Source organism: Chelonoidis abingdonii, chromosome 6 (assembly GCF_003597395.2).
Source record: "Chelonoidis abingdonii isolate Lonesome George chromosome 6, CheloAbing_2.0, whole genome shotgun sequence".
Classification (NCBI taxonomy): Eukaryota; Metazoa; Chordata; order Testudines; family Testudinidae; genus Chelonoidis; species Chelonoidis abingdonii.
Window position 1 is genome coordinate 111974942 of NC_133774.1, and position 24533 is coordinate 111999474.

Sequence of the window (24533 nt, forward strand, 5' to 3'; positions counted from 1 at the left end):
AAAAACATGCATATGCTGCTAGGGTTTTTTTTCTACTCCTTTATTAGTTCTGGGCAACCTGTCCAAATAAAGATACATTTGTTTAGCATACATAATTTTTAGTGGCCCCTGCTTCATTGCAGGAAAAAACCTGAAATTTTCTCTGTCGTTTTCCCCCTCAAACCCTAAGTTTGCATAGTTCAGGTACGATCTGCCCTATATGGTTCACAAGGCTGCCACTTCTACCCCGCCTGGGTGTGTTTATGTTAAGTGAATGCACGTTGACTGTACTGGGAATTTGGGAATGAAGGAGTGTGCCCTAAATTGCTGTCTTACTGTGAAATTGAGAAGTCCAGATCCCATCTGCCTGAGTACCGCTGTGAGACTGCGGCTGACAAACTGTCCACATGTGAAGTAAAGGAGTTCCGTCTATTTTAGACGCTATGTTAGTGAACCATTGCTGGCTATTTCGTACAGCTAGGATAGGTTCCCACTGTTTTGAAAACTGAGCAGCATTTAATTGTATGCATGCTTGTCGCAGGTGCCATGAGTAAATGGTGCAACTAGCGAACCCCTATCTGCGGAATAAGAAACGGATTCCTTCTGGCAGAAGCTCCTCTAGCTGGTTTATGTATTTATATTGTATTGGGCGTGTGCTGTACCATTTATTTGGGGGTGAACCTGGTCCATGTCTCTTTGCCGAAGGAGGTATTTTTAGGTGTTTGTAGCAGGTGACCACAAGCGAGAACTGAACATTTAAGTGCCGGGAAATGTGTGATTAAATGAAACCAGCTTTAGTCAAACGTCCCATATAGCAATTGCTTTAAAAAATTCAATAGGCGGTAGCTGACTCACTCAATAAAATTGCATTTTAAATACAGATTACTTTTATTTTACGTTAGTCTTTTTTTTTTGTCACCGTCTTTAATAAACTATTTAGGAAGGTCGATTGTCCATTTTTTTTTTTAAGTGCAGGACATTTCCCTGCCCTGAAGAACAGACTAGCATTTCCAAATACTTCTGGGAAACGTGCAATTGAAATGTTGCTGAAAGGAGCTGGCCGTCCTATGTTGAAAATGCTTCAGAATTAAAGAAAAAATAATTTCCCTACCCGCTGGATTTATTATTAAAAGTGGAACCGGAAGCCTTCTGGCAATCACCCCCGACTAGTACTTTAGTGAAGGGAGGATTTTCAGACGCCACTCAGTGCTGGGAGATACTTTGAGGGTCAAGTAAAAGCCCCCCCTGGGAGCAGCGCTTTGCTGCTGCCGCCGCTCAGATGGCACAGCATTAGGCGGCGAAGAAAAGAGATGAGTTTGGAGCTGATGTACACGCCGGAGCAGCAGTAAAAAGAGATAAGATATCGACACGCTCAGCTGCCTCTTGTTAAAAGCTTCCTGCGGGCTGGCAGAATGAAATCTTTATTTAAAATACACAAACTATCGTCAGGGGAGGAACGGCAAACACTAAAAGGGCCAAATGCTTTGCTTAACCCACCACTGTAAGCAAAGGAGGAGGAGAAGCGAGCAGATTGGCTTTGGGGTGAGGACCCTGCCTAGAACACAGCCCCAGCAGGGACCCGCTGAGGCGCTGTATCCATTCCGCTGCGAAGAGAGAGACTTTCTTTGATGATGATGATAGCTGCTTGGGCGGGAAAGGGGCTTTATTAATAGCAGGGGCACAATCTGTGCTTACACTTAGGCATGAGTGGTAGGCAAAGGTGCCTAACCGCCGTGTCCACAGCGGCGATCTCCTAAGTGGTGGTATTATCATCTGCTCATTGCCAGCCGCTGCCTTGTGAAGGTGCATTATTTTGATGCATTATTAATTGTTTTCCCGGGGAGAGTAAAGCGGGTGGGGGGGGAGGCTTAGTATTATTATTAGCAGGAAGATCGGCTGCTCCTTTTGCACGAGTGCAACGGGAAGGAGGGAGGGCCGGGAAAGCAGCAGCAGCAGCTCGCCCTTCGCCCGCACGCCGTGGGGTGTGCACCGGGCGCAGCCCGCATGACAAGCACGCAAAAAATAAAATCGCCTGGTAGAAAGTTCAGCGGGTCAAAGTGCTCGTCCCCCTCCCTCCGTGACCCCGGGTGGGGAGCGCTCCTCTCTCTCTGCCTCCTCACCCAGGGCCCTGGAGCAGCCCCTGGCGCTGCTCCTCAGCCGGCAGCGCAGTGCGCGGGGGGTACGCGCTGCAGCCCGGGAGCAGGACAGCCGGGCTCACCTCGCTGGCTGGGCGAGGCGCCAGCTGCATCCTCCCAGAGGGGGTTGCTCTCTGCAGGGCACCACCCCAGCTACGGGCAGGGAGAGCGCAAGGAAAGTTGCAGCGGTATCAGCGCCCCCGCCCCCTCTCCCCAGTGGGCTTTGGCCGGAGCCGGGGAGAGCGCCGTGCATTGCCGCGGCCAGCCATCAAGTGGCTCGTTAAGGAAATGCAGGTGAGCGCGTGTGGGGCTGGGGCTGCCGCTGGTGGGGATGCGCCTGTGTGTGTGTGTGCGCGCGCTGGAGGGAGATGCTGCCTCTGCCGCTGCCTCGCACACAGCCGGCAGCAGGAGCGGGCGTGTGTGTGTCACTTTGACAGCACCATTGACTCCTCTCGTGCTCTCGCTGCCTCTTCCCGCTGGTGCCACCAAGGAGCATCTCACTTTCACCTCCCCTCCTCCCCACCCCAGGTCTCTCTCTGCCAGATTCAGCGGAGAGAGTTGCAGGTATCCACCCCCCCGCCCCCCACAATTTTCAAGGCACGCTTGAGCCTGGGTTTTATGTATGCGCTATAGCGCTGTGGTGCAGACCTCTCCTCTGAAAAGACCAACCCGTCAGCCCACCAAAACAAACCTGCTTGATGTGGCATGTGCTTCTCTTCCCTTGCAGTTCGCTCCGGGCCCGTGTGGAATAGAGACACTGTTCTTCAGCTGACTGGCAGGAGAGGAAAGCGAAGACTCCTTGAGGTTTTCCAAAGAGGTCCGGCTGGCTGCTTTAGTGAGTAAATCCTTGTTTGTATAGGGGCAGTAGGAGGTGGGGGGAGAGGTATCTTTTCATTTTACAACATGTCCGTTTCTGTTCTGCTAACCAGCCCCGGTCAGGTCAAAGAGGAAACTTTGACTGTTGTAACTTAAACTGTTCCCAATGGGAAAAGTGGTTTGCTGAGGTTATAACCATTAAAAAAAAAAATCTAAGAAAGGAAACTGAAGGTGAGCAGTTGTATTAGAGGAGTTATGGGTTCGAAAAGTGTTGGTTGTGTATATTACATCGAGTTTAGGTACCTGTATTTCTATATAAAATATAAACAAAGAGATGCTTCTAGTAGGGATGGAGAGGTATCGAACGGAAAGGTGAATCTAGGTGTCAGATCATCCTACCATAAAATAACGTGGTGTAGTTACTAAGGATGCTTTTGGCTGCCATTAATTGACATTTTTAAAAACATTATATTTTTAGTCCAAATCTCCAACGTTTTTGGAATTTTAGTACATTTTTTTTTTCTGATGGGGATGGCAGCTCTAGGAAACACTGTTTTGATTATCCAGCTCTACTTAAAGTATCAGGGGCATTTCTTGGATTTGTGAAAAAGATTTTTTTGGGGAGGGGAAAATAGGATAAACTCAATTTGGAAGGGGAGAATACCATTGTACTTTGGTGGATGAGTTGTGCTACTGACAGAAGAATGTACAAAGCTCTGTCAGAGATATGGCAGGACGTGGCAGGTTTAAGGTGTCTTTAACATTGAATGTCTTTGCATAAAAAAAACTTTTGCAAGAATTATTCCCCTTGGGACAGGCGAGCCAATAATCAGCATTTGCTGCATTTCTGGTTTCTCTCTCTCTCTCTGTGTATGTGTATTAATAAAGGCTTACTACTAATTTTATTTTACTGGTGTTACTGATATCAGTAGTTGAGGGTTAACTGCTTCTTAGGCAGGGAAGGGGGGGGGAGTGGGAGGGGAATTATGAATATGGGCAATGAAAACCTATAAGCTAGTGTTTTATAACATCTAAATAAAACCTTTGTGTCATATCAGTAGAAATATAGTTGATTCAGTTCATACTGAATATACTAGAAGAAATTAATAACATTTCAACATTTTTTTAATTATTATTGCCAAATGGACTTTGATTTGACTTCTTCTTGTATTGTTATGTATAGAGTAGGCACAGTATGGATCCCAATTTGGATACAACTTACCTGTTTCTTGACAAATTAAAGTCCACACTGCACAGTATAAATTAGAAATACAGTATACTTGGTGTGGTGTAAATAGAACCATCAAAAGTTAATCTCCTCCAGATATTGCTTTCAGTTTTCTGATTCTCAGAATGCATTTAGGTCTCATGTAATTTTCAAAGTTATAAGAAACTAACCAACTGATATCTGAACATTCATTTTTGATACACAACACAGGATGATTCTGTATTACATCTTAATGTGAAAGTTTCTCCTAAATATCAGTGGCAGCTAATCGTTACTTTCAAAAGTGAAAGTTATTGTAAAATCAAATGTTCTTATATTCTAGTTTGATAACTGTAAAGATAATGTAACAACAAGGCCAATTAGAGAAGATTGATTTAAGACATTAACATAAAAGCAGTCTGTAATACCTAACATGTACAGTAGTAGAATAAAATTCACATTTGCCTACAGCTGCACATAAATTCAAAGCAAGGAATAATTACAAAGCATAAGCTACAAGTTCACAGAATAGTTAATGATTGGTGACTTAGTTCTGCATCACGATATTCTTTGTGTGTTTGGCAGCATTTATGGCAGCAAAATGTTGTTGTTTTATGAACCTGTGAACTCGAAATAACAAAAATGATAAGTTATGTATCTGATGGCATAGTAAGGCATTCTGTGTCATTACTTCATGAACATGAATTTAAAACATTCAGAATTACTTTCCTAATAATGCGTAACATTTTGACACTGTTCATTGCTGGGATATTCTCTGTGTGGAAAACATTAAAAGAATGTATCTAGCTAATTTGCATGATGCATTTTGAAACTATGCGGATAGAAGTTTGAGGTTAGACTCATTGGTGTGGTAAGTGATCCCCAGATATGCAACATGTGATACTGAATATATAATATATGGTCTGTCTTTTCCCCAAAAGTATTTTAATATCTTTCCCAAGTATTTAATCATTGGGATTTGGGATTGGGTTAAAGAACAGCATACTAATTTGGAACATACTTTCTGTTCAGGTTTTGGCGTATAAATACATACAAATCTAGAATTTTTGATGGGAATACTTAACTATCTAATGAAAAGTGGCTTGACACATATTTCACACTTGCTGTCATTATGATTTAATACAATGGAAAATGACCTGAGTCAAAGCCCTGGCAATTATAGCTTATGTGTGTGTGTGTGTGTGTGTGTGTGAATGTATCTTGATCATGTCAAATCAGGGCAGGCTAGTTCAAAGGAACAAAGGAGAGTTCAAAAATCTCTGTTGCCTTCAGTAGTTACATCTTAAAGCTGATAGCATACAGTTGCTGCTGTCAGCGGTAATGCGTTTTACTATGCAATTGTTCTTGTTATTCAGATCAGATAATGGGCCGGTGAAATATATAAGCAGTCTGCTGGGAATGAATGATTAATTCCTCTAACATGTGCTTACTGTAGGAATTCTTACCAATAATGTCCTGTGTTCCAGTATTTGCTTACAGTTACTGTTGGTGAAGGCAAATATTCTCTGTTTCAATGCTATTATCATGTAGTGTACAAGTCTGCTGTATGAGTATGAATATCATTTCACACAGTAATTTGACTTCATTCATAAAACTGCTTAAGGACAATTATGACATCCACTATTCATTTTTGTTGCATTTGGCTTTATTGAATAAACTGACAGTAAACAGACTGGTGCTTGACAGCAGAAACATAATAAGAGATCACAGTTATACTTGAAAGGAGCTGGCATAATAAATTAAACAATATCCAGATGTTTCTTCTGTTTGTTTCATATGTCTTATTTATTTTATTTAATCATTTTGCCAGTCCTAACACATGAATATACTTGTTTGCTAAACAAGTTCAAAGTACTATAATAAGCTGGAAAAACTAAGACTGCATTGACTGAAACAGAGAGCAGACCAGGTTAGGATTTTAGGTATAACTACTGAAGATGGTTACTAATACTATGTTTATAGTGAAAACAGGTTAGCAGATGAAGTTCCTGTGCTTAGTGTAAGCTAAGTTGATTTAGTCCCATTTTGGGTACTTTGAAAACAAAATCACTTACTTACGTAAATAAACTCAGCAAAAAATATAAAATTCACAATCACATTTATGTAGCTGGTCCATAATTCAGGGCTTGATTCTAATCCCTTTTGTCATGTTGAGTAGGACCTTACTTGTCAAATAGTTCCACCGATTTCAGTGCAACTACTCATGGAGTAAGAACCACTTGATGAGAGTAAAGTTAGCAAAAATCTGGCTTTCAAAGAGCAACTAATGACTCATAGAAAAACATTACATGGAAAAATATTTTCTGTATTCTTCTTTTCACAATCATTGTTTTGAGGACATTCAGATGAAAACATGATCTTTGTTTCTTAAAACTCTATTTTGTGCTTTATTTTACTTTTCACCAAGAGGTCTGATGTCACAGTTGTCGCTCTGCCAAAAACTGCTCAGAAGTCAACAGAATTTTGCCAGAGTAATAACAGCAGGATACGGATAATAGAGTCAAAGGTTATTGACATCTGTGGTATTAAACAAGGAATAAATCTTGTCCATAATCTTTTTGACAATCATAGTTAATTGCTGTAGAAAACACTGTAATGTCACATATATGGCTTTTACACTCAAGTAGGAAATAAGAACCAGGAATTCTTAAATAAAAGATTCATTTTCATGTTAATTCCCTTAATTACAAAGACTAAGAGAAGAGAAACAGACACTCACAAAAATTGTACATAAACAGGCATATAAAGAGAGGCTTGCAAAGCTTTTGCTGTTGTCACCTGCTTTCTAAGCATTGGTAGATCTGCTCTGCTTGACCTCAGTGGCTTCACAACTACATTTTAATGCAAAAAAACTAACAGAAAGGTTAGTGATAACTGAGAATATTAGTGGGGTTTTTACTTTTACTGTCAACAAGCCAAATCTGAATGATGTATCTATTTTCATATGCTATCAGAAGCTGCAGAAAGAGGTTCTATATGAATAGAATATCATAGATGTAGAACATATCCTATTAAGTGAATGCTGTTATATGTACTTGTCATAAATAGATAGCTAAGGGTTAGGTCCCTTTACCTGTAAGGGTTAACAAGGGAACAAACACCTGACCAGAAGACCAATCAGGAAACTGGATTTTTCAAAGTCAGGGAGGGAATTTTTGGACCTGAGTCTTTGGTTTGTCTCTCAGCTATGAGAAGGTTCTTTCTATCATCTATCTTCCTGTTTCCAACTTGTAAGTACAGATAGAAAAACAATATAGGCTTTTATGTTGTTTGGGTGTATTTACATGTGTGTAACTTGCTGGAAGTTTCAGATTGGATATCTTTTGAATCAGACTGTTTATTCATATTTTCTTATAAGCAATAGCCCTGTATTGTCACCTTGATGCAGAGTTTATATTCTTATGTCTTTCTCTTCTCTTTTTATAATAAAGTTTTCTTTGTAAGACTTGTTGTTATCTCTCTGGGTAGGTTAAGGAACAAGGGGAGGAGATCTCTTTGTGTTAGATCTACGGAGGGTAAGCTCTGCAGCACAGGGAGTTGGTGGGAGGGAAGAGAAGGATCATCTCTGTTTCCTTGTATTTGGGTTTTGCTCTCTTGTGGAATAAAGGAGACATGCTTCTTGGTATTGTGATGTAAAGAGATTGCATCCGTACTCTCAGGTTAGCCCAGAGAGGAAAGTCGGTGAACCAGCAGAGGGGGCCAAAACCCTGGAATTTTTGGATGGTGGCAGCGAGATCAAAGCTAAGCTGGTAAGTAAGCTTAGAAGGGTTCATGCTAAGCACCCAGATTTTGGACGCTAAGGTCCAGATTAGGGAGAAAGGCTTATGATAGTACTACATAGATTTTATGCTATTTATTTCTGAACTGCCAAATTGTTTTCTTGCTTATAAAGGCTGGTTCCTACAGTCCATACTTAGATTTAAATTCCACTTGACTTCAATGGGAGTTTTAAATGAATAAGGACTGCAGTTTCTGACCCATAAAATCAACTTTTCAATGTTTTTGTCAAAGCTAAATGTTAAATTTATCAAAATATATTATTTACATACACTTTACTAATTTATTATTCAACATATAATGCAGCCTGAGTATATATGTCCTGATGACCAAAATGGATTATTTAAAGTCATTTAAAAGCTTGTTATTCTGTATGTACTATACACTTGCAGTGGGCTGAAATGTAAAATTAAGGTTTTAAAAATGTATTTGGCAAAAGATTTATTGATGTGCACGTCTGCAGTATGAGCAAGACTCAGAGTAGTTTGCTGATTTTTCATAAGGAAGATATGTGGAATTTGTTCCATCTGCGTGCGTCCGTTTAACTAAATATAGTTAAAATTAAAGTATAGATTGCAGATCCAGTTGCTTGATGTTTGTCTGTGCTGGGGCTGGGGAAAATCCTCTGCATGATAGTAAGTCCAGATCCTACATCCTATCCTGAATGTGAAAAAGAAATGAGACTCTGGCTATCAGATGGCTTAGAGAGAGCTTTGAAAGCAGGGCAAGGTGCATGCTTTTCCTGCATGAGGTGCCTTCTGCACTAGTCCCAGATCTGGGTAATAAGAGCAGAGAACATGTATATGAGGCCTGCCAAGAAATCACACTTCATCAATGTTACTGCTGTTTGTTTATTTGGAGGTTGCTTGCCCATAATTTTGTTTCATTTATTCCCAGTGTTGGAATGTTAAATTTTTAATTATACCATCTAACCTGAAATAAAACTGGAGATGAGATTTTTTGTGTGTGTGTGTGATAAATCTCAGTTCAACAGGACTAGTTGAACTGGACTGCCTAGTCTGTAGCCACAGGGGAACAGAGAACTCCAGGTCAAAGGGGTATTTGTGCCCATCAGTGGTTTTAATGACTATTAATGCTATATGAGCAAGGCACATATAAACAATTTTAGAGCCACTTGTGAAGCCTTCAGATTGGTGAACCTTTTATAGATGACAAAACAATTGGTATATGCTCTAACCAAGATTTTCTGGTGGCAGCTGATAGGAAGTACTGTATATACGCCTCTACCTCGATATAACAGTGTCCTTGGGAGCCAAAAAATCTTACTGTGTTATAGGTGAAACCATGTTATATTGAACTTGCTTTGATCCGCCGGAGTGTGCAGCCCCGCCCCCATGGAGCACTGCTTTACCACGTTATATCCGAATTCATGTTATATCGGGTCGTGTTATATCGGGGTAGAAGTGTACCAACCAGTTGTTTGGGAGCTGTAATACCTTCAGATCACTGCAGCATCAGTAACTGCAGAAGAACAATTACATCTGGTCCAGTCTGGAACTGAAGTGACTATTGTTTTCTCAAACTGTTGTTTAATAGCCACTATGGGAATGTGACAGGCCCAGTTACTTTGTCTGGACCTTGCTGTATTCTGTCTTCTCCACTCTTAACATGCTCCTTTCCCTGCTGTGCATGATGTAGCTGTTAAAGCTTGAGCAGTGGGATGAGTAAGCCCTGCAAGATGCACAGTACAATGTGGAATACCTGTCCCATAGTGTAACCAGTTTGTTCACCGCTACAGGAGTGGCTTGCTTCTGGAGTTACAGAAGGAGCAGTCCTACACTGCTCAGCTGGATCAGGTACTTTGTATTAATTGGACGTATGAGATCCATGCAAAAATCCCTTCATGCACCTGCATGGTGGTGCTCTGTGAATTTGGGGAGCAGGGTGAGGGGATAGCTGCTCTGTGTGGTACCATCCTGTTGGAAAGCCACAGGAAAATTCCTGAAGGAAGGACTTTTGACACTGTCCTAGAAGATTCTTCTCTGTACTTAAAGGAAGAAGATAAGGTGCAGGGACAGGCAAGAAGTCATTAGCAATATAGCTTCTCCAGGAAAGGGTACAGGTGTCATGAGAAGAGCACAGATAGGCTAAGCATGTGTTGGGATGGCCTTCCTCTCTATACTGCAGCCCTGAGATTGCTTTATTACACGTCTAGCCCACTCCATAGAACTACAAAGCCAGGCTTTCTCCGAGCCAGGGGCCATGAAAGCGATAATGAATCTCAAGTAACCTGCTTCCTTTTTGCAGCTGTTAGACAAGGATAGTTTAGCCCATTGATTTTGTTTGCATAGAGTAAGGATGAGTATGATTCTAGTCTCCATGCAGCAGTAAAAATAGCGAATCAGGACCACAGAATTTCTTATTAGCTGGCTGACTACTTTGTAGACTGGAAGTAATATCAAGGGAAGCCATTACAAATGCTACTAGGGAGCTTGGGATTTGAATCCTGTGATTTGTCATTTGTCTGAGGGAAGGGCTAGTAGAGGAGAAATGGTTAAGGTAAAATAAGTAAAATATTATTTTATTATATTTTATAACATTATATTCTCCTCCTTTAAAAAAAACACACCTGTATCAGTAACTATTTTTAATACACTTTTTTTGTATTCGTCTGCATGCGTGTAACTGTGCATTTGAGGATGAATACTACAAGTGATTTTCAAGTACTGTACTACAAATAAAATATTTAATTTGATTTGTGTGCATAATGCTCATGCGGACTGCTTCGCGTATAAATATTTCTAATGAAAAGTCTCATTCAGTGACAATGGACAGGAATAGAATATGCATGTAGTATAGGGACATGCTTCTAGCCTATGATAATAGGTTCACATCTGGATACTGTAGTCACCTCTTCAGTTTTAAGCAGAATGGTGTCCCCAATCTCTCTCCTTTGTCCAGTAGTACCTGCACTTAGTAAATAAAGGTTCTAGCTCCCAACGTGTAAATACTGCTTCTACTCTGTGTGGGGGTATGCCAGGCCCAGAAAGCAGCACAATTGTCTTGGTCCCTATGTGTGGTGGGACAAGTTATAGAATGACCAGACAGAGGATTCTTCATCACTTTCTTGCCATGGGCCAGTACTTTGTGGTGGATCTCTCTGTGGCACCTTGGATGGAAGGCTTGGGGATACAGCAGAAGTCTAAGCAATGAGTTTGCAGATCCAATATGCAGAGAGAATATAACAAGTTGCAACCACTACTATAATCTGGGAGCTGCACTAGGAGCTTCAGAGTGTCAGTACTGTTGTACCATTATATTGCTTCAGTTTGGGAACAGAGTTATGTCCTTTCTGAACCTGAATGCAAAACCCATTTATTCAGGTTTTGAATGGGGATTAGGCCTATAGTTTGTAACATAATTCTGATGGATAATTAAGATGTAATTTGGATGTGGGGGTGGTAGTTGTTGATATTGTTGTCTTTTAATTTAATTTTAATATTGTTGTCGCAAAGTGGAAGAGATTTCCTAGGTGTTTTATTGTTTTGAGTATACATTGTGGAGGAACTCCTGGGAAGCATGCAACTGAACATATGAGCTTTGTTCCTTACTTGGTCTTATTCTAATCAGATGATCAGAATGCATATTTTTCTGTAGACTTTGCAATAAAAAATATTCTAGAATAAAATTGACCTGATTATTAGAGATACTGAGCAGCTGTAACACCCACTAAAGTCAATGATGCTTGGCCTTCCTGAAAATCAGGCAATGCATTTTTACTGATTTCAAAACTCCTTTTTACACTGGGCACACACAGAGACCTGCTGATTGTACTCTTTAGGGATGTTGCCGTAAGGTGAGCTCTTTCTTGTGGAAGTGGCTAAACAATAGCCAGCTACATATATTAAGTCTGAGACGTACCAACATGATGCATTTTCCCCATGGACTGCAGGTTTTCAGACCCTACTATGGGTCACTGGCTGCCCTGTCCCAGGAACAGGATAATGAGAACAGGCAGCCAATCAGTGTTGCTGCACCTGCTGAGAGGCAGCTTCCTTTCTTAGCATGTAGATGAGATTTCTTTTCTTCCCCCTTCCCCAGCCTAAACACAAAGGGATGGAAAGCTACTGAAGTGTTCAGCCCTGTCCTCTCAGAGCGTCTGCGGAGTAGATAATCCTTGACAGCTCTGCACATCACCACCACTCTTTAACACCTCATGGCCCCTTCCTTGCCTCCAGGCCTGTGGTGGAGAACCCCTGAAGCTGTGCTGCCTCCATGCCTGGGGTGTGTGTGTGTGAGCATTCATGCATGTTAAAGGGATGGAGGTAGATATATTACTGCAGTTGTCTCACCCCTACACCAGGACAGGAGGTGAAGAAGAACTTCTAGAGCTGGACACCATCAGCAAGTCTGTTGGAGGGGTATGGGTGGGAAGATGTGGTGGTAAGCGGTGCAGGCTTAATTAAAATAGGCATTTGTAGGTTTTGGAAGCACCTATGTTATCAGGCAGCACTTTATGTAAATTAATGTGAATTAAAAATCTAATTTTTAGTAACAAGTTGTTGCCAGGTTTTAAAACTAAAAGAAAACGAATAAGCTTGTGTATATATGTAACCTGTTCAGTGCTAGTTTTATTTTATTAATCATCACTGTGCTCAGCAAAAGAGAGAATTCATGATGACGACAGTCACATTATGATGTTCCTCATCTAGTTAAATAAGATTATGAAGTATGAAATAAAATTGTGCTAAATAAATAAATAAATAGATGCAGTCTGTTTGCCTGTGTCTTTAAAAAGGGGATGGTAGAAGAGATGTCAGAGAGCAGAGAGAAAAGGTCAGAAAAAATGGCAAAGCCATTAGAAATGGCAAGGAGTCTTCTGAGAGGAAATATGTTATTCATGTTCATGACATAGTGATTTACACTTGCCAACGTTTGGCTACAGAATACTCTTTAATCACTGCATAGCCATACCCCTACATTTATTAATTTGCCTTTTCACTCACATATGTTCAGCACACATTCTTTCATCATGTTATACAAATTATACCTGTTGCTAGAGCAAAAACACCGGTTATATACTTTGGTCAACATTTGTACAATTATTTTGATTAACTGTCATTGTAAAGGCATTTTAGTAATCATAACACAATGTATAAATATTGAAGTAAGGGACAAACCTTGTCTTCATATTCTGAAACAAATTTCCTTGGTAGCTTTGTCCTTTACTTTAAACCGCATACACAAAATGAAAGGGTAAATGGAGTCCAAATAATCATTTACTAACTGCAAATGCAACATGCAAGGTCTACTGACATACACTGCTCCTCTGGCAAGATTCTGGTGGTTCTGAAACATAGAAAAATGAAGGTGACTAGAGAGCTTACAAACAATTTAAAGTGATGCTACCCTAATCTTACATGTTACACTGGTGGTTCTTTATTTTCTGCTTCTTAGGGTAAATCAGCCCTGTTGGTTGGCACGTGAATCTGAATACTCAGATCAGCCTACCCTGAATATGAGCATTCCCACAGCAAAGCCCTGTCCACGTTACTGTGTCCTCACTGTTTCTTAACTTGCCTGTGTGTGTTCAGGAAAACATCCCATGGTTTTGTGTTACGAGTTGCTGTAGGATTCTTTCCCAGTCAACTCTGTCAATTGCTGGAGAATTTATCTGTCCCTTGAGGCAATTGTGGGAAGGGCATTGGAAGACTATCAGCACTCGAGTGATCTTGCCTATGTCCTTGCTGCAAAGTGGGCAGTTTCCAGCCCAAGCTAAAGCACAGCTCCAGTTTTAGACTGCGCCCCCAACTATGGAGACAAGCGTGGGTTCCAAGCACAAATAATCATGTACTTCAGGGTTTTGTATTTGAGTGATTGATGGGGGACTGGGCAAAACACATGAAGTAGCATAGGCTAAGACTGCAGCATGGAAATATTCTTAAAAAGGACGGATGAAGGATCTAAGGAATATTATGCTATAATGATGCTGGGAAACAATAAAAATATAAGAAAGCAGGATGAGGTGGTTTTTTGTTGTTCTGCTATTGCTATCTTGACCATTGTACAACAGTTAAAGATTACTGGCAGCAATATTTTGTTCTGAGGTCAGGGCTATTGATTTTAGACTACAAACAGAGCTGGATGTAATAAATCTTAGTAATAATTGTATTTAGACAAAAAGAAAAGTGCAATAATTAAGTACAAAACAAGCTATATAAAGATATCTTTCAGATATCTAAAGGAGCATTTACTGAAAGCATCTGTATATTCTTGTAACATTTTTAGTGTTCTGCCTAGGATAAAGCATGGTGGGAACAGTGTGTTCCTTTTCCACCTGTATTGGATGATTCCTACAGATAGAGGTGTCTCTCTATGCAGTTTTGGATAGCAAGAGAAGAATTCCTATTTAGTGAGCCAAAGCCATTCATCAGAAGATTAAATGATCTTCAAAATTTGTGAGACAAATCACAAGGATCAGAGCAATTTAATAAAGCAGAAAAGGTATCCAAGGAAACCTTGATATATATTTCATCTAATCTTATTATCAGACATGACCTCAGGTAATGTTTTGTCCCCCACAAGATAGGTAGCCACAGCACCTGAAAACATTTACATTCTTTATGGTGCTTCACTGTGTATCTGCATTTTTTTTTGGCATTTAATAAGCAAAACAAAAAAAAGCAGAGAAGAGCTAGCTGAAGTTTTCTTAATTTACTATAACTTGAAATTGCTGAACCTAATACATTACCATGGCAAATAGTTAGACTGCAAGTTATATGTGGGTCAAAAGCAAATTGTAATATAAATGGAGGACAGGTCTACTTAAGGCATATTTATCATTCACTGTTTGTTATTTTTATTATGGTAATGCCTACGGAAAAATTGAGAATGAGTCCCTATTATGCTAGGCACGACACAAAGTCCCTCTTTCAAAAAGTGTACAATCTAAAAGTACGAGAGAGACAAAGAATGGAGAAAGGAATAGAGCAAAGCAGAGTGAATAGAAAAATGGTTTGCAAATGTTAGTGGCACCACATTTTTGTTGTTTTTATTTAAATCCCTTCATTAGGTTTATGTAAAGAGGGGATTAAGTTAGGAGGGTTGTATCAGCAGGGGAAACAGAGGTTCACAATACGTATTCTGTATAGCTGAGTTACCTGCTTGTTTCCAGCTGCTAAATCACATTAACAGACATCCAAAAATACATTTTCTTCATATCACTTTTCCACGCAAGCAGCTGCTATAATTGCCACAGAGGTGCTATGTGACCATGAATAGGAAGAGAGGTGTTAAATTGTGATCTGCACTATGAAAGGACTGAGAACCCTTCACCTATGTGCCATTAAACAAGAAATGTTATATTATTGTCTACGGTTTTAGTTCTGTTGTTCTGGTAGCAGCTCTTTTTATTCCTCCTTTTCTTCTGTGATATATTTCCTTCATTGTTACACATGTGGGAACATCTGGTAATTGCAGTGTGTTGTCACGTCTGTTGAATTCACGTGTTGAATTGTTAAGTGGTGGTGGTAAGGCATTGTGTGCGCTTCATTCTGCTCCTGCCATATAGCTACATGCTAGCTTTGGGTTGTTTTTTTTCCTTTTAACTGATGAAGTAAAGGCATATGTTTTAAAGTAACAATCCTGTGACATTGTATTAGGAAATTAATTATGATCAACTCTATCAAACGACACAGTAATGTTTGCCTGATTAATATGGTGAATTGTCGTGCTGATTAATGTCCAGTGCCATATGTTATTTGATAAATAGTTTTATGCCATTCATGACTGTGGGCAAAATTGTCCATTCACTTATTTTAGTGAATAAAAATTCCTCTTGAGGCAGGAGGGTGTGTGCCATTCTCCTTCTCCTGTGCCATCCCCATGGTCCACGTCTTGAAGGAGCACTCCACGTGCAGGCATCATCTCTTCAGTACAGAAGGGGAGATGTCTTCTGTTTCTGTGGTATTATATTTCCACGATGTTCAAGACTCCATGGATGGCACTGTGTATCCTCAGGAATTTGTGGGATGTGGAAGATATTGTATTGGATGGAGACATGGCTGGCTGGAAAGAGAGAGATATCTTTGCTTCCCCTCTTCCCTACCCCCCCCCAAGTTTTCTAAGAAAAGAGTGAGATGATAATTATCTGGCCTTGAGCTTTTGTTATCTTGTATGCTGCCCACATTTGTGGTGGGGCACCTTTGCCAGGTGGTGTCCCTATTATCTAAAGAGTAGGGGACACCGGCCAGAGCTGGTGGCATTGGGTTTCAGTACAGATAATCCTGGCCTCCAGTAGATCCCAGGGGATCCATGGGGTTTAGAGGTAAGCCCAGCGGAACATTGTGTGTGTGTGTGGGGGGGGGGGGAATAAGGAACATTGTGTCCTCTTTTCCATCAGATTTTTGAATTTTGACATTTTTGCTACATCTCTATAGCTGGTTGAAAAGTGGATTGAGTTTTTTGTGAAATTTTTGTGAAAAATTCATCCTTTACTTATTTGTCTTAATGATGTTGTTGAAAATTTCCCACCATGTCCATGTGAGGGGATGGTCACATAAATTTCTTTCTGTTGAGCCATCTCCCATAGGTTGTACCATGAGAAGGGTGATCAAGTACAAGAATTGTGTATGTGTGCTCTTTGCACTGCATGAGCGTTATTTCTCTATGGCTTTATTTAAAGTGAGCATGAGTCTGTTTTTCTCTGCAGTCCCCACCCAGATACACTTTTCATATGTTCCATTTCTCTGTCACAGTTCTGATCTAACATCTAAACAGGAAAAAGACAGAATGCCTGCATGACTTGCTTTTCATTGAGTAGAACCCAGAAGGAGTGAGAATCTGTGAATATTGGAAACAGGGAGTTGAAACAGTTTTTTAATAAGTATCTCCTGCTTGGTGTTCAAAATCCCTTCTCTTCAAGTGTGAAAGATATGTGTGCAGACATTAGTGAATTAAGTGTTAATTGGATTATATTTCCCTCGGCCCCATAATGCATCTCTCTTCTTCCGCAAGGTCTTGTGCTTGCCTGCTGAGAAACTGTGATTTATTTTCAGTTATAAATGGGAAATCTAAACTGGTAGAAAGTGCCAGACTAGGCACTTATATGATGCAAACATGTTCACTAGGGACCAGTGTGGAACTGTTAAACTGCTTGTAACAAGAATCAGATTTTGTCTTTTGTCACTAAAGATTTATAGAAGGATTAGTGGAAAGGAAAGGGATACAGAAATGTTTCCTACAATCAGCAATCACTCTTTTGTCCTTTTATTTTTAATACGGAGTCCCAGTAGTTTTCTTTCTTGTGTTTCTAAACTCTTTATTAGTATGTTTACAGTCAGTAAAGCCAACATAAGTTTAGATGTAAGAACCATCTGTGGTATATGGTCTGAACTTGGAGCACAGGCACAGAAAGTGGATCTATTTGGGGGAAATTATTTGGAAACAACAGCCCCTTGTTAGTAGAATCTGAGAATTGGTGTTAGAAAATCCATAGGATGTCTGATAGACATGTTCCAAATTGAAACCATCCCAACAATACAGAAGATAGCAGAAACTTACATCAGGCTTTCAGGTAATCTTTGATTATTTTCTGCAGAATTATTGGCTAAAATATTATTTACATATATTCATTGAAAAAAGATGGACACAGCAAACAAGTGAGTTTTTCTGCTGAATGGCAAGCAGTTAGACATCAAGGACTGAGATATTAAAAAAAAAATAAGTAAAGTAACAGTGACATGAGATGATGGAGCCAAACATATTATGAGATGTAATAATGCTAACTAATCTAATTCCAGAATAGTCGCAGTAGATAAATAACACAGAATATGAACTTGACTTTATAAGATGAGGTGAACCAATTATAAATAGATAATAGGCTATTAGTTCTATATATGTAATTGTGAATCACATAGCTTTGAGGGAAACCAGTCTGTTTATGTTAGCCTTAAGAAGCACTGGGCATATCTCAAAACAGCATAGGTAGTGAGGATTCCCATATGAGTGTTATTCACATACTGTTAGATAACCAGATGGAAACCATACCTATTTATCAAGTGACAGTTGGTTCAGTTTTGTGCACAGAACATTTTCCTATGTAGCTGGACTGCATCCTGATGCATCTGCAGTGGCATCTGTGCCAGAAAGTGTATTCCTCCAGAAGCATGGTGCCATCACTGCTGCCATTTTTAACCTGGTATTTTGCTGGGAGTGGGTGGGGTAGGGAGGAAGAATCTTCAGATTTCATTGGAGACTCCATAAAAGCACTGTTGGTGCAAGTAGTGCTTCTCCCTGCCAGGCTAGCCCCACCTCCTATAAGGCTAGCCCTGCTCATATTGGGCCAAATTTGATTTCTATTGAAATCAACAGGAGTTTTTCATTTGACTTTCATTGATACTTGGATTTGACACTGTGTGGGCTGTGGCAACCGGACAAGCATAGCTGGAGTGGGTGGGTGTCCTGTTTAACCTTACTCTTGGTAGGCTTTCTTCTACCAGTCATCTGCAGCCCAGATGCTGCCAGTAGAAACCAGGAAATGAATTGTGTGCTGTTACTGCAAATGATTTATTCAAGGAGAGATGACTTTCCCCTTGATACTAGAACTGTCCTTCCAGACTAGCCCTTAGAAACCACAGTTAATAATATGGATATATTAAAATAATTTGGGTAGTACTTGTCTTACGAACCACACACACTGACAAATCAAGAGTCCACCTCATCTCCTCAGTATCTTGAGATTTATTTTTTTTAATTAACAAATCTGGAGTTCTTTTTGCTTGCTATTTGGCTTTTGAGCCTTTGGGGGTACATTCAGATCACATTTGCCAGCTTTTCTTCACAGCCATGAGGGCTAGAAACTTACCTATTTAATGAAATTTGAGATTATTACATAATCACAGACCTCCAGAAACTGGGGTTTGAAGAACACCAAAAATTGCAAGACTCATTACTACAACGAATAGAAGATCTGAGATCTTGATTCAAAACATGGTTAATTCCAGAGCTGGAATGTAACCGGAGCAGCAAATTCTTAAGAAATCACGTAGCAATTGAGTTAGTATTCCATTATCATTACTATATTTTTCAGCTAGTATTGAGGTTATAAGATTATTTTTACTCTTTATTGGCTAATTGAAGAGCCTATGCTGTTTCTGTACTTCACTGCACAATATCATGTTATGAGATTAACTAGTAAAAGTTAGAACCTAAAAGTTTACAGTGAGTATATACAATTTACAGAAACTCATAAAATGGTATACATATTTATGGAACATTTATATCAGACACTGAATCTACCTAGAGTTTATAAGTGGATATACAGGTTTTGATAAGCTGAACACATAAAATAAATGCCAATTGTAAACAGAGGAACAGTGAACATTTTTATATTTACAATTTTGAATTATACCTTGAATATTTCTAATTATGATCAATATTTTTATTTCTTGGACTTGTGTGAAAAGCTAAAGGAAATTTTGTTTACCATTGCATTTTACATTAATTACTTAATATTGTTATGCAGAATTTTAATTATTTCAATGTGAAAATATCTGTTTTAACTACTATAAAATATCCTATTATATACCAAGCCCCAGTCGTGCAAAGACTTATGCATATGCTTACCTTTAAAGTTTAAAATTAAACACATGTTTAAGCCATCCTATAGCTGATAGAGGTTATGAAGAAAATTTCCCTATGAGCAGGCTATTCCCTAACTGTCGACTTTGCACCTTGCTCTTGAGCATCTGTACTGACCATTGTCAGAGACAGAATACTAGAATAGATAAAACTATTACCCTAAGCCAGTAAAGAGGTTTCTATATTCTTAAATAAGGCATTCCAACTGAATAAAGCCATACTTCAAAATAAATTGTCCTGTAGGTATATTACAACCTGGTACAGACAGACAGGCATGTACATGATTTAAATCTACCACATGGGACTTAAGTGGTGCATACACTTGGCACTATCTTCTGTATGGAGCGAATATCAACCATTGACTTCAGCCATTTATGTCTGTTTTCAATAAATGTTTCTATAGAGAGAGAGACACTGTATATGTTTGCGGAAGTCTTAAATTACATTATTAAAATGTTGTTACATGTTCTAATCAGGCCATTTTCAGGAACTAAGCATAATGGAACCAAAAAACTCATTGTGACAATGCGACAACACCCTTCTACTTAAAATTAAATTGTGGGAATAGTGGCCAAATTCATTAGCATTTTCCTTCTCACTGAGGCCAGATTCAGTGGCCTCAACTTAGCCCCAGATAGGAGTTTATAATAAAACTATAATCATTACCAAACTACCACAAACAGTAGCATACTTTATTTTGTCTGAGTGGCCCAGGGCTGGAAAGTAAAGATATTGCAGATCAGAACTGAAGGGATTTCTATTAGGAAGCTTGCATAGTATCGATCCTCACTGTGCCTGAATCTGGGATACTATTGGTCTTTCATTTACATGCACACAAAAGTCACAGTATTCTGTTAAAAAACATTCTCATGTTTGCTTTTTAAAACATTACATAAAATTTTGCATGTATGGCCCCAAACCCACAAATGCTTGTGACTTGAATAATCACTTGGACTTAAAATCCAAGGGACTATATAAGTCCCATGCACATGCATAAGTACTGTTACCCACCTATGTAAGTATTTTTCAGTTTTGGACCTTTATCCAAGGGAAAAACATTTTTTAAAATAGCAAAAGGTGACTGTAAAACCACAAACATTGTAATGGGGACTTAGGGGCATATGTAGTAAATTGATGGAATCCATTTAGCGGGCCAGCAGCAAATCTATATTGGCAACAGGTGATAACAGTAACAGGAAAGCATAAAAGCTTTCACTGAAACATCTTCAGGTCTCCCTCCTGCAAACTGTCTCAGCAGCCCAAGTCTGTGGTGTGAAGCTGGGAAAGATCACAACCTAACAAAAATTACTACCAGTTGACAGTTATAATAAGTATTTGAATGTGGGAACAAGTGGCTCAGTCCTTGGTCCCTTATCTAGCAGTTTTATGCTCAGAAAGCTGTCCTGAATAGGAAGCCAAAAATTTTGCTGATATACAGGTCGAGGCCATGAGGAGTTAGGTCTAGAGCACGCAACACTCTGTGCAGTCCTGAGCTGCACAGCAATTCTTATGGGATCACAACAGCCGGCATAATTTAGAGCAGCCCTTAGGCTGTATGCTTAGCACAATTGAGGATTGAGCCTCAAATCCTACTAGTAATAAATCTTAAGCTATTCTGCTATTATGAAGAGCAGTACTGAGTTGTATTTGTATTAACTAGATTCTAAAGGTTTTATTGGAAAGAATGACTACAAAGGGCCTGAGAAATAGCAGCATTATTACTTTTTTTATGTTCGCTTTAGCAAAATAGATTAAATACCGTTCACTGCCTTTTATTGGCACTAAAATGTTTATCCATTATTTACAGTATGAATCCTCCTTCTTGTACGCTTTCACATGCCAATCTCAGCTTCCCATCTATATAAATAAACAGAATTTCTAATGCCTTTTAGCCCTTCTTAAAATACCTGTACTTCACATTGTAAAGACTATCATGTATTTCCAAGTAATCTAGTCACTTCTCAGTAACTGATTGCTTTTGAATGGCAAATGCTCCTCTCTCTTCTGTGAGCACAGGGGAACACAAAGCCGTCAATTTATTTAGGGATACTGAAGCAGGGAATATGCTTCCTCTCCCCCATAGAAGCCTTTTCCAGGAAAATCAGGTACGTAGGGGCTGAGATTGAAGGATATCCACTTCTTGTGATAACATTGCTTCCTGAGGCTCAGAGGACAGCATGCCAAGAGTAACTTGCACTAGTTGACCTCCCAAACATGTTGAATCCACCCTTGAGTTGTTAAGTGCTTTGAAAGGCAAGGATTGGGCAGGGTGTTGTAGCAGAGGGAGTTAAGGACTCCTGCTACCATGGAAGAAAGTCCAGGGACCAAGGAATATTGCCAAAACAATCATCTTTTTGTCACTTATTTCTGAAGTGTAGGTACCCACATCATTCATAGGCCTGGGGATTAGTTGGCCTGTGAGTGCCTTATGTTCTCATATGGAACTTTGATATATAAGAATTTTCTTTGGTCTGTTCCAATGAAAAAGCCTTCTTCTAGGAAATAAAAAACAACCCTTATGCAATTCTGAAGTTGCTGTATAATCATTTATTTTTGTAAATCTATTAACTCTCTTTGATTTGAGAGTGAACTACCCTCTCCTTAAAATCTTTCTGTTCTGTCTAGAATCAAATTGGGTCTGTTATTCCCTTTCAGTCTATCTAGTTTTAATGTAAGATAAAGCTGAATATGATTCCCTGGAAAGATAAAAAACTAACAGATAAAGAAAAAAGTAAAATTAGTTATCCACCAGTTATATACGCTCAGCGATGATACTCTTTATGTTTCTATAATGCGTAAAATAAACTAAGTGGTTCAGTCCTTGCAATAAAGGATCAAGGACCAGATCTTGCTCCTATTGAAATCATTGGCAAAACTCTGACTTTGATGGGAGCAGGATTGGGGCCTATGGCAATGTTGGAAAAAAATAGGCTATGCTAAGGTTTTTGGTAATGAGATGGTTTTACACCCTCTTACTTTTGAACCAGTCAGTTAATTTTCATTACCAGACTGCAAATTAATTTATTTTTGTTTCCTTTTCTACAACACACTTACTAGTTATAAAAGCTGTCATTTTTTTCTCCTCAGCAATATAAAAGTAACATTTTTATCACTTCTACCTTTTTAAAGTGTAAATGTTTCAGTAAGGAAATGGTACACTTCATTTAATTTGTTCTATGCAAGGTTTGTGACAGAGCATCAGAGTTTATTGTGACTTTAGTGTGAGGGTACCAAACTATTTTATCCTTAGGCTACCCTTACTACAGACTTTTGAACTGGTGGAGAGCTTGTGATACCTCATTAGACAGAATAATTGTGGCAGAGGTGTGACCTTGTACATCTGAGTGGTCTCCCATTCAATGGTGTGAATGACTAAGTGGGTCAGTCCCAGAAGATTGTAAGCCATTCGTTCTCATTAGGCTGCTAGTCATGGAACTTTAGTAATATATCAAGCTGCTTGAGAAAAGCAGTGATTTATAGAAGGCATTTCTGCATCTGTCACTCTTAAAGCAATCAGTAGTTTGAAAAAAAACTTAAATTACCTGAAAATTCAAATGTAAGTATTACATGCTTTAATTTTATTTCTTCAGTGGAGCCACTTTTATTGTATGTAGACTGATAAGAGATTAATCAGTAATGGAGCTATAAACATAATTAATACTACAAGTGCCTTTTCTTTTAAACTTAATTATCATGATGATTGAAAGCATTTGCTCTGGCTACAATAGCACTAGTGCTACAATTGACAAACTTGAATGAACTGAGCAATCCAAATAATCTTCTGTAATTCATTAGTTTTCTCATAATTTTTTTATATCTGAAAAAACTCATAGATTTTTACCTTTTTGTATTTAGTTGTCTGTTACGGAGTTGGTGGTGTTATAGTTGTAGACATGAAAGATGTGATTTTTTAAAAAAATATATATTTCTCTCTCTCCTCCTCTCCCCTCCACATCCCTTGCAAATGTTCAGAAATATTTTTTTGGTTTTTTGGTTTGTTTTCTTCCCACTTAGGAAGATTTCTAGTATAAAAATAATTTTATTTTTTTAAATCTGAAAAAAATCAAGGAAGCAGAAATTACATATAAATATTACATGTAACATTCTTATAATTCTTTTCCTTACCCTTACTTTTCCTTATCCTTATTCCCCTACATTCTTATTTTTCTGTGAAGGTTTTATATTCATGTAAAATTCCCTGGCTTTCCAATATGTGAATTTTTTTAAAAAAACCTTCAACAATCTTGTAACATTTCTTCCCACTCTTGGAAGTTATTGATATGTATTTATAACTTAACTCCAAATAAATGAGATTTTTGTCTTAGGGCTTGGCTTCACAGGGATTTCATGGAGATGCTAGTGTGAAATATTAAGGGCATGAATTTAAAATACAATAATTATTTTGCACTAGCTTCTCATGTGGACATTCTTATTCTGGAATTAAGACTTTTTTGTGGTTTGTTAATCCACTTCCAGAGTGGATTCAGGAATTGCTATTCCACACTAGCTATTCATGGACTTTTTCCTCTATTAGAGAATTCCTTAGAATCTTATCATAGGAAGAGTGTTCATTCCTTTTCTTCCTTTCTCAGAAGTACATGGAACAATTTTCTATCCTCTATTGATTACTTTTGTGATATCCATACCAAACAAGGGGTTATGTTAATTGAAAAAGAGATATAATAAGCACACTTGAAAGGAATGGGTTAAAAAAAAAAGTACGTACACAAGTTTTTTACATCCTTTATACCAGGGGTCGGCAACCTTTCAGAAATGGTGTGCTGAGCCTTCATTTATTCATTCTAATTTAAGGTTTCACGTGCCAATAATAAATTTTAATATTTTTAGAAGGTCTCTTTCTGTAAGTCTATAATATATAACTAAACTATTGTTGTATGTAAAGTAAATAAAGTTTTTAAAATGTTTAAGAAGCTTCATTTAAAATTAAAGCAGAGTCCCCGGACCAGCTGCCAGGACCCAGGCAGTGTGAGCGCCAC